This window comes from Tenrec ecaudatus, chromosome 4 (genome assembly GCF_050624435.1).
Source record: "Tenrec ecaudatus isolate mTenEca1 chromosome 4, mTenEca1.hap1, whole genome shotgun sequence".
NCBI classification, from domain to species: Eukaryota; Metazoa; Chordata; class Mammalia; order Afrosoricida; family Tenrecidae; genus Tenrec; species Tenrec ecaudatus.
The window spans coordinates 20,432,143-20,441,087 of NC_134533.1; the positions used below are offsets into that span (position 1 = coordinate 20,432,143).

General features: G+C 38.7%; 2 pseudogenes; both read right to left on the reverse strand.

Moving 5' to 3' along the window:
• Window positions 1-289: 289 nt before the first annotated feature.
• LOC142446488 (olfactory receptor 1165-like) lies at window positions 290-1,233 on the reverse strand (annotated as a pseudogene).
• Window positions 1,234-6,389: 5,156 nt separating this feature from the next.
• LOC142446489 (cAMP-responsive element modulator pseudogene) lies at window positions 6,390-6,713 on the reverse strand (annotated as a pseudogene).
• Between the last annotated feature and the right edge of the window lie 2,232 nt (window positions 6,714-8,945).

An 8,945-nucleotide genomic window follows, 5' to 3' on the forward strand; every position in this document is an offset into this window, starting at 1 on the left:
TATTTATTTTCTTTTTGTATTTCTTTTACACACAGTTAATTTTCAAAGAAGCTTATAATTCAATACCCACCGGTATGTATGTATGTATGTGTGTGTGTGTGTCTATACATATATATATTTAAAGTTTTTTCTGAAAAAATTGTTTACTCCATCATTTGAAGAAACTTATTATGCCCCAAAGTTTTAAAAAAAAGCATTTTAAAACTCTAAGGATATGGGTAAATATACATTTAATTTATACATATAAATGTGTATGTGAATATAAACTTTTACATACATATTCCCCAAATTACATTGGGTGAGAAAACAGTTTGGTGTTGATTAGCTTCATGACGGCCTCCTTCAGGTCTTTGTCTCTAAGGCTGTCGATAAGGGGGTTGAGCATAGGGATCAGGACTGCGTAAAGCACGGTGGCCACTTGGACAAGGAGCAGTGGGGTTTTAGACTGGGGCATGCATTAGAGAAGGAGGATGATCCCATGGAAGATGGTGATGGCAGTCAAGTGGGAGGCACAGGTGGAGAAGGCTCTACGGAGCCCACCAGTGGAGGGCATCTTGATGGTAGTGACAACAATGGAAACATAGGATGCGAGGATAATCAGGAGGCTGCCTGCCTCATGGAAGGAAGAAATGATGAAACTTAGCCTCAGGTTGAGCGAAGTGTCAGAACAGGAAGTAGCGATGATAGCTGAATACTCACAGCCAAAGTGTTTTATGATGTGGGATCCACAGAAGGATAATGTCATTAGAAAATAAGTTAGTACAAAGGAACATACTATACCCCAAATGTAACACCCATCTACCAGGAAGGCACAGAGCTTCTGAGACATAGCAACTGTGTAGAGCAGCGGGTTACAAACAGCCACAAAGCGGTCATAGGCCATCACTGCTAACATGAACATTTCTGTAATCACAAATGTGCAGCCAAAGAAAAATTGCATCATGCAACCCATGAAAGAGAGAGTTCTGATTTCCACAACCAAGATCTCTAACAGTGTGGGTGTACGTACAGAGGAGTAACAGAAGTCAAGAAATGACAGATGACTGAGGAAAAAATACATGGGGATGTGAATTTAGGATTGATTCAGATGAGCAGGTTCATACCGAGATTCCCTACTACAGACACTGTGTAGATGGTCAAGATCAGGAAGAGGGGCACCTGGAGGTCTGGGTATTCTGAGAAGTCCAGGGGCACAAAGGTGATGTCAGCACTCTGGTTTCCTTCATGCAGCATCTTGGTTCCTATTGTAGGAAAACATAATAGTTCTGTTTGCATGATTCCTTCTTTTAACGGCTTCTACTGGACTGTGTACTGAATATGCCGGTCCTTGTCTTTGCTCAGGCTTTTTAACAGGCCACTCTAAATGCACATTCTCATCTCTCCTTTAGTGCTGTTTTACAATCGAGCAATCCCCTCTTTCACATACCATATTTTATTTTGCAAAATTGTTAATAAACTATTCATTTAATTTTCTATAGACAATTCATGACAATTTTTAAAGACCATGGACTTTGGTATTAAATCATTCTATTTCTAACCACTTACTAACGTTTGTCTCTTCAATGTTTTTCAAGATGTCTCTGTACATTATATCCTCCCTGATATAACTATTATTTTATTCTATATTATTATTATCATATCAATATCCATAGGTGGACATTAAATTACTGTTTTTAAAGTAGCTAGGACAGTATTCTAAAATGCAAGGAACTCTGGTGGCTTCACAGGGTAGATTTTATGTTACTAATCACAAGGTTAATGGTTCAAATTCACCAGCCGCTGCTAGAGATAAAGACAAGACTATCTTTTCTTGTATAGATTCAAAGTTTTAATATCTCAGAAACACAAAGGGGCAGTTAAAATGTGTCCTATAATATCACTAGGAATCAAAATCAACTCAATGAATTGGGTTGTGTTTTGTTTCATCAGTATTTGATATACAGTCATCTTCCAAAATGCATAGTTCCTTTGCTTGTACTGTGTTAGAATGCATATTTAATTTATGCATATCATCGTGTGTTGGTCTGTATATTTTATAGAAGCAAATCTACATAAATTCATATGTATAAGAGAAAGTTTTATATAAACGTTAAGTACACATCAAGAAAACCTCCCAATCCAGTTCTGTCCAAGTCCACAAGTCCAACATTAACCCATATGTCTGATAACAATTCACAAAGTCCTACTCCATCTCACAAAACACACACTATGACAGCAGGAGGAAAGCCGAATCAGTGAACGTGCAAACATCTCAGCGCTGGCAGGTGTCTCCACACAGCTGCTCCAGCACCCAGGCCTGAATCGGGGGTAGGTCCATGTGGCTCCTCCTCAGGGATGTCTTGCAGGAAGTGAGCCTTGAGAGCTGAAGCAGTGAACAGCTAAGGCAGCTACACACTGTTCTGACCATCACAAAGCAAGAGACCCAAGAACTAGAAAGGCGAGGCTCACTGAGCCATTTATCTCTCCACCCTTCAATTAACTCCACATGTGTTTATTGGCCAGGTTGGCACAATAAACTGTAATAACTCACATAATATTCTGTGTCACACCAGTTACAAATTTAGGAATATGAAGTAATGCTTATAGCGAATAGGAGGTAGCATTTTGAAGACATAATAGTAGCAGTTTTCTTTCCTGAACATTGTTTTATTTATTGAAGAATAAACAAAAGTGTTATTTTATGCACCCTTTCTGTTTGCTTATCAATAATCATCATTCTCTTTTATTTCATTTGTGACTTGTCCTTTTTAATTATATAATTCAGTCACATTGGTTACATTCACCGTGCTGTACAACCATTCCTTTTATATTGGCAAATGCAAATAGAACAGCAATAAGTTGCACAAAGAAAGATTAAATTGGATTAATAATAAGTATCATAAAGGTATAGGAAATGAAGTTCAGTACCTCATATATTCATTATCTATTGAATTAGGAGGATACAACTGCACTAAATCAAATGTGTGTCTGTGAGAAATATTCTTAATATCAAAGTTTTTTACATTAGAATTTAAAGACATTACTAAATTTACAACTCGCCAGATGCTAGATATCCTTGATCGACATTGATTGACGTTTTCTTTCATTTGAATAGCAGAGTTATTAAAAATAAATGCTCAGGAATATAAATTACCATATAACAAGCTATAATTTGGCATAGTAACTCATCCCAATATGACACTGAAATACAAGAAAATTACATTTTCTTATATTCAAGAAAATCTTAGAGACACAGAGATAGTCTCTTGATAGTGAGACAGACATTGGAACTACATTCACGAAGTCATGTATTTTGCATCCAATTTCATAACCATGGGGAATCAAATTCTAGCGACTCTTTACAAGCATTTGGATGTGACTTACAGAAAATAAGCAATTTAAAGAACGCCTCTTCCTCCTAATTTATAAATTAATTTATAATACATTATTAAATTACATTGGAGAATTGAACATGTTAACTTTTATTTTATAGTTACTAAAAATTTAACTTTAATTTTATTATAAATAAATTATTTATGATTAGTATTTATTATAATAAGAACAATCATCTCTTAATCAACATATTATGTGTTCATTATTGAATTCATAACATTTCCAGCACTAATAAAAATAAAATTAAATTAATATTCATTAATGTTTATCTTTATTTTCTAACATTTCCATTTGAACATTTGTGTGTTTTCTGTTTGTTTTATGTCAATAACACAATATGTATTGTGTTGAACATTGGCCTACAGTATGCTGTTACACATAATAATTTTATTCGCTATTTCCCAGTTTTATTTGAAGGAAAATTTGAATATATTGAATAACAAGATGCATTACTTTTCCATTGTATCATAACACATTTAGTAGCTTAAATCAATATCTGTTCATTACTTCAGAAGTTTATAGTTCAGAAATGGATGCTCAGAATGACTCCACCTCAAAGAGTGAAAATAAAGATTTGGGCCAATTCTCAGTTCCCATCTATAATTTAGGGTCATTTTCCAACTCAAAGAAGGAAAGAAAGTGAGCTTAACGGTGTTGTTTCTGTTGTTATTGTTAGATGCCCTCAAGGTGGACTGACAGTGACTGTGCAGATAAGAACAGATCACTGCCCAACCTTGGCCATCCTACAGTAGTTGGTATGGCTGAGCTCAATGTTGCAGTCAACGAGCAACATCATCAAGTTCATCTCACTCCAGTTTCTTCTCTTTTCCTATTCCTCTACTTTACGAAGCACAATGTCTTCTCCGGTGCCTGATCTCTCCAGAGAGCATCCCTATAGTTCATGAGATGAAATCATGCCATTCTCCTCCCCAAGGGCTTTCTGCTTGTAATTCCAAGACAAACCAGCTTGTTTTCTGATGGCCAACACAACTTTCCGTATTCTTCACCAGTATCATAATTGAAAGACGTATCTTCTTCTTTAGTCTTCCTTATTCAGTGCTCAACTTTCACATAAATACGAGGTGAGTGGAAATACCCTGCTGTGTCAGGTACACCTTAGTTTTAAAAGTGACATCCTAGTTTATCCACCCTTTAAAAACATCTTGCATGGTGCATATTCCTAATACAATATGTATTGTGATGTGTTGTATGCTGCCTCCATGACAAGAGGCCTGGTGTTGTATTGGTACAGTAGGTCTAAACAACCAGGCCCTTCACAGGAGAAATATGAGGCTCTATACTCTTGGAAAGGCTTAGAAACCCACAAGGGTACTTCTACTTTGCCCTGTAGGGTCACGATGAGTCAGATTTGACTAGATGGGTTGATAAGACATGAGTATTGATTTTGGATTCGTGCATGCAGCGTAAAATCATTGTCAATGTCATTGTGTTCTCCATTTATCATGGCATTGTCTATTGATCCACTACTGAGGGTTTTCATTTTCTTTACATTGTATTGTAATCTGCACTAAAGGCTGCCATCCTGGTTCTTCATCAGCAAGTGTTTCAAGTCCTCCTCACCGTCAGCAAGCACGGTTATGTCACCTGCATATTGTAGATTGTTAATAAGTCTTCCTCCAATCCTTAGGATGCTTGAACTTCGGGCATCTCTCTTTCAATGCACTGGTGCAAATTGTGTTGAATGGCATTCAGCAAATTGTACTTGTATGTTATATTAATAATATTATTTTATACTGTCTGCAATCAGCTGGGTCACCTTTCTTTAGATTGGGTACAAATGTGGCTCTTTTCTAATCAGCTCGTCAAGTTTCTTGCCATGGCTAGGTGAGTGCTTCCAGCTTGTTGAAACACTTCAAATTGGTTAACTATTAATCCCATGATATCCCACTCTGTTGGATTCTCGACCAGATAATCTTTTTTTGTAACCAACGTGGTTCTATTAAAAATTATCTGCAACTATGGCATTCAAAGGCAGCAAAATACAGTATTTTTTTACAAAGATAGCGCTATCAAAATTGCAAATGCCATCAATTCATGGTTCATCTAGCATTCTCACAGAGGCATCTCATTAGATATATTTTCTTCGAACTCTTTCCTGAGGCATTTTATTTCTTTCTTGTGGTGTACGTACTCTCGCTGTACGTACTCTCGCTGTACGTACTCTCGCTGTACGTACTCTCGCTGTACGTACTCTCGCTGTACGTACTCTCGCTGTACGTACTCTCGCTGTACGTACTCTCGCTGTACGTACTCTCGCTGTACGTACTCTCGCTGTACGTACTCTCGCTGTACGTACTCTCGCTGTACGTACTCTCGCTGTACGTACTCTCGCTGTACGTACTCTCGCTGTACGTACTCTCGCTGTACGTACTCTCGCTGTACGTACTCTCGCTGTACGTACTCTCGCTGTACGTACTCTCGCTGTACGTACTCTCGCTGTACGTACTCTCGCTGTACGTACTCTCGCTGTACGTACTCTCGCTGTACGTACTCTCGCTGTACGTACTCTCGCTGTACGTACTCTCGCTGTACGTACTCTCGCTGTACGTACTCTCGCTGTACGTACTCTCGCTGTACGTACTCCTGGACACGTTATCTTCGATCATCCTTCCCTAAAATGATTTGTAAAGACCTGCGGAATATTTTATTGCATAGGACGCTATTCATGACACAGAGATCAGAAAGTGCAAGCCTGTGACAATGGAACAAGTCTTACAAATAGTGCATTTGAAGAATTTGTTACATACTGGGTTATTTTTTTCATTTTCTTTTTTGTTTTGTTTTTACAGTTTGTCTCTTTTTTTTAAAAAAATGTGTTTTGAAGTTGCAGCTAAGCGTGAACTAAGTACAGTGAAGCACGTGTAGGCATGTTAGAGAGATTAGAGAAGATGAATGGTACAAAGGAAAAAGAAGCCATCATTCTTGCCGGCTATATAATGTATTGCCTTCAAAAGCAACTGAACAGGGTGTAATCAGTTCATAGTTAAATATTTCTACTAATCTGCTTTGGGCGAGCAAATGTCTTTCAAGGTTTCAAGCTCCTCTATGAGCTTCTTATTCTGAACTTCCAGCACTGCAACTTGCCTCTCCAGACATTTTACATATTCTTTCTTTCGACGTCGACACTCTTTTGTAGCTTCCCTGTTTTTCATCAGCCTCAGTTCTCGGTTGCGTGTCGCTTCTTCTGCTAGCTGCTGGGGGCTGTGCAAACTCCCTGGCGAGGCAGCCATCACGACTCCCTGTGGCAAAGTGGTAGTCGGAGCTCGGATCTGGTAAGTTGGCATGTCACCGGTGGCAGCAGCCATGTGACTTGGGGCAAGTTCAGTTTCCTCATCTTGAACAACCACCTGGCTGCCTGGGACAAAGAACTGCTGTGTGCCATCTTGATAGCAAGACTTCATCTTGATAGCAATGGACATTTTGCACATCTTGGGAATTCAATAAGGAAAATACATGCTTGATGTACCAGGACAGTATACATACCAATAGGTGTCAGTGGCGGTACTTTTAGTCCCCCATGCATAATTAAATTTCCTCAATTAATTTCTATGATTTATTTATAGCTGCTCCAGGTAATCATCTCTGTCTGATTTCTGTAAGACAATTATTAGTCAGAGAACAATGTCTCAGCAGTTTCTCTGCTGTCATATTGCATAAGAAGTTAGCAATACTCAGCTAGATTATGGCCACATGATTAAGTCAAAATCTCCACCTTCAAAGGATTCTGTGCAACTCTGGTTGAGTAATTTTCTACTCTTTTTTTCCCTAACAGTCAGTTTTCTTTCTCTCTCTCTTTCTTTCTTTCTTTCTTCCTTTCTTTCCTTCTTTCTTTCTTTCAATTAGTGATAGCATGAAATCTATGTTTCTCTGCAGACCTTGCCAAATGTCCCTGGGATTCAGCTTCATTATGACATGCATTTTTGGCTAAGTAAAATAAAAAACTCACTGTCATCAAGCCACTTCAACTCAAAGTAACTGTACAGGACCGAGGAAGACTGCTCCATGGGGGTTGTAAAGCGATGAATCCTTAAGGGAGCATCTATCTCCCAGAGAAAGGCATATGGTGAGCAACCCAATACTTTGCCCACTCTGCCAGCATGCTTACTTTATCCAGCTCAAACATGTGGTTACTTGATAGGGCTTATTTTTACACTGGTTCTCTATCTTGTAGTGCCTTGTTTTTCCATTTGCTATTAATAGAATCATTGCTTTGCCCACATGCAAACACAAACGCCTACACATTCCAATTATCATATGTTATATCCTGTAATTCTCAAAGGTGCTTGTTCCTGCCAGCCTCTTCTTTGGGGGTTTAGAGATCTTATGTTCAAGATCCTCATTTTGCTACTCTTTGATTTTTTCAAAATGTCTATTGATCTATTGAGTTCTTTGTGGGTACCCAATATAAAGAGAAAAAAGAAAGAGTGAAGGTGTCATTGGAATTACAGGAAGAATTAGGGATAATAAGTGGAGGTCTCATCCAGCCTGTGTATTTAAGTGTGATCTTCCATATGTGATCAGGTTCTAAGAAGATTATTAAAAATACTATTATCTTCAACCTCATTATCCAGAACGTAATGCAATAACTCATCACATAATGTCTGATCCGGTAACATCCAAATGGATGTATGAAAACTATCACTGCCACAAAGTCAATGTCGACCCACAGTGACCGTATAGGATGGAGTACAATTGTCCCTGTTATTTTCTGAGACTGTAATGCTACACGATAGTACAAAGACCTGTCTTACTCCCATGGCATATGGGGTGGATGCAAAATGTTTCTGGATAAATTAAATGAAAAATGGCAGAACAAGTCCATGCTCTTTGTGAAGCCCCCTTGCATGTCTTTGGGGCAGGGAAGCCCCCTTGCATGTCTTTGGGGCAGGGAGGAAGGGCTAGCTTGGAAGGCACCAAAAGGCAGGGTGATGCTGAGTTGCAAGCACCACAGAAGCTGGAGCTGGGCTTTTACAGCTAGGCTGCCATCTCCAAGCCACAGCTGCTCCCAGCCTCTGGACCACACTCAAGTGCCTAGCAGTGGTTGTTGAGCTGATGATGCCCTATTCAGTCCCTAAAAGTCTCAGATTCTGACTAGGCTTGGAATAGGAGAGGGATACTGATTAAAGAATTTCACAAGCCCAGACACACCAAAAAATTTTTCAAAAACATAAACCTACTACCATAGAGTGGATGATAACTCATAATGAACCTATAAGATGGGGTACAGCTACACCCGTAGTTTCTGAGACTGGCCTTCTTTATCGGATCAGAATGCCCAGTCTTCCCTCTGTGGAGTAGCTAGTTGTGTCTAAGGGTTAACCTTACAATCAACAGACAGGTTCATGACCAGTACACCACCAGCCTCTCCCTAATTTATTCCTACCTTTGAGAAGCAAAGGTATAGATCCATTAAAACTTGTGCTTATCAAAGTTGTCAATCTTTTTATAAATATGATCTTTTCTTAATAATGACTTCAACCGTAGTGCATGTCATAAATTCATAGATACAGGCCTCTACACATAAAAACTGCAGTGTCCAGTGGGGGCACAAT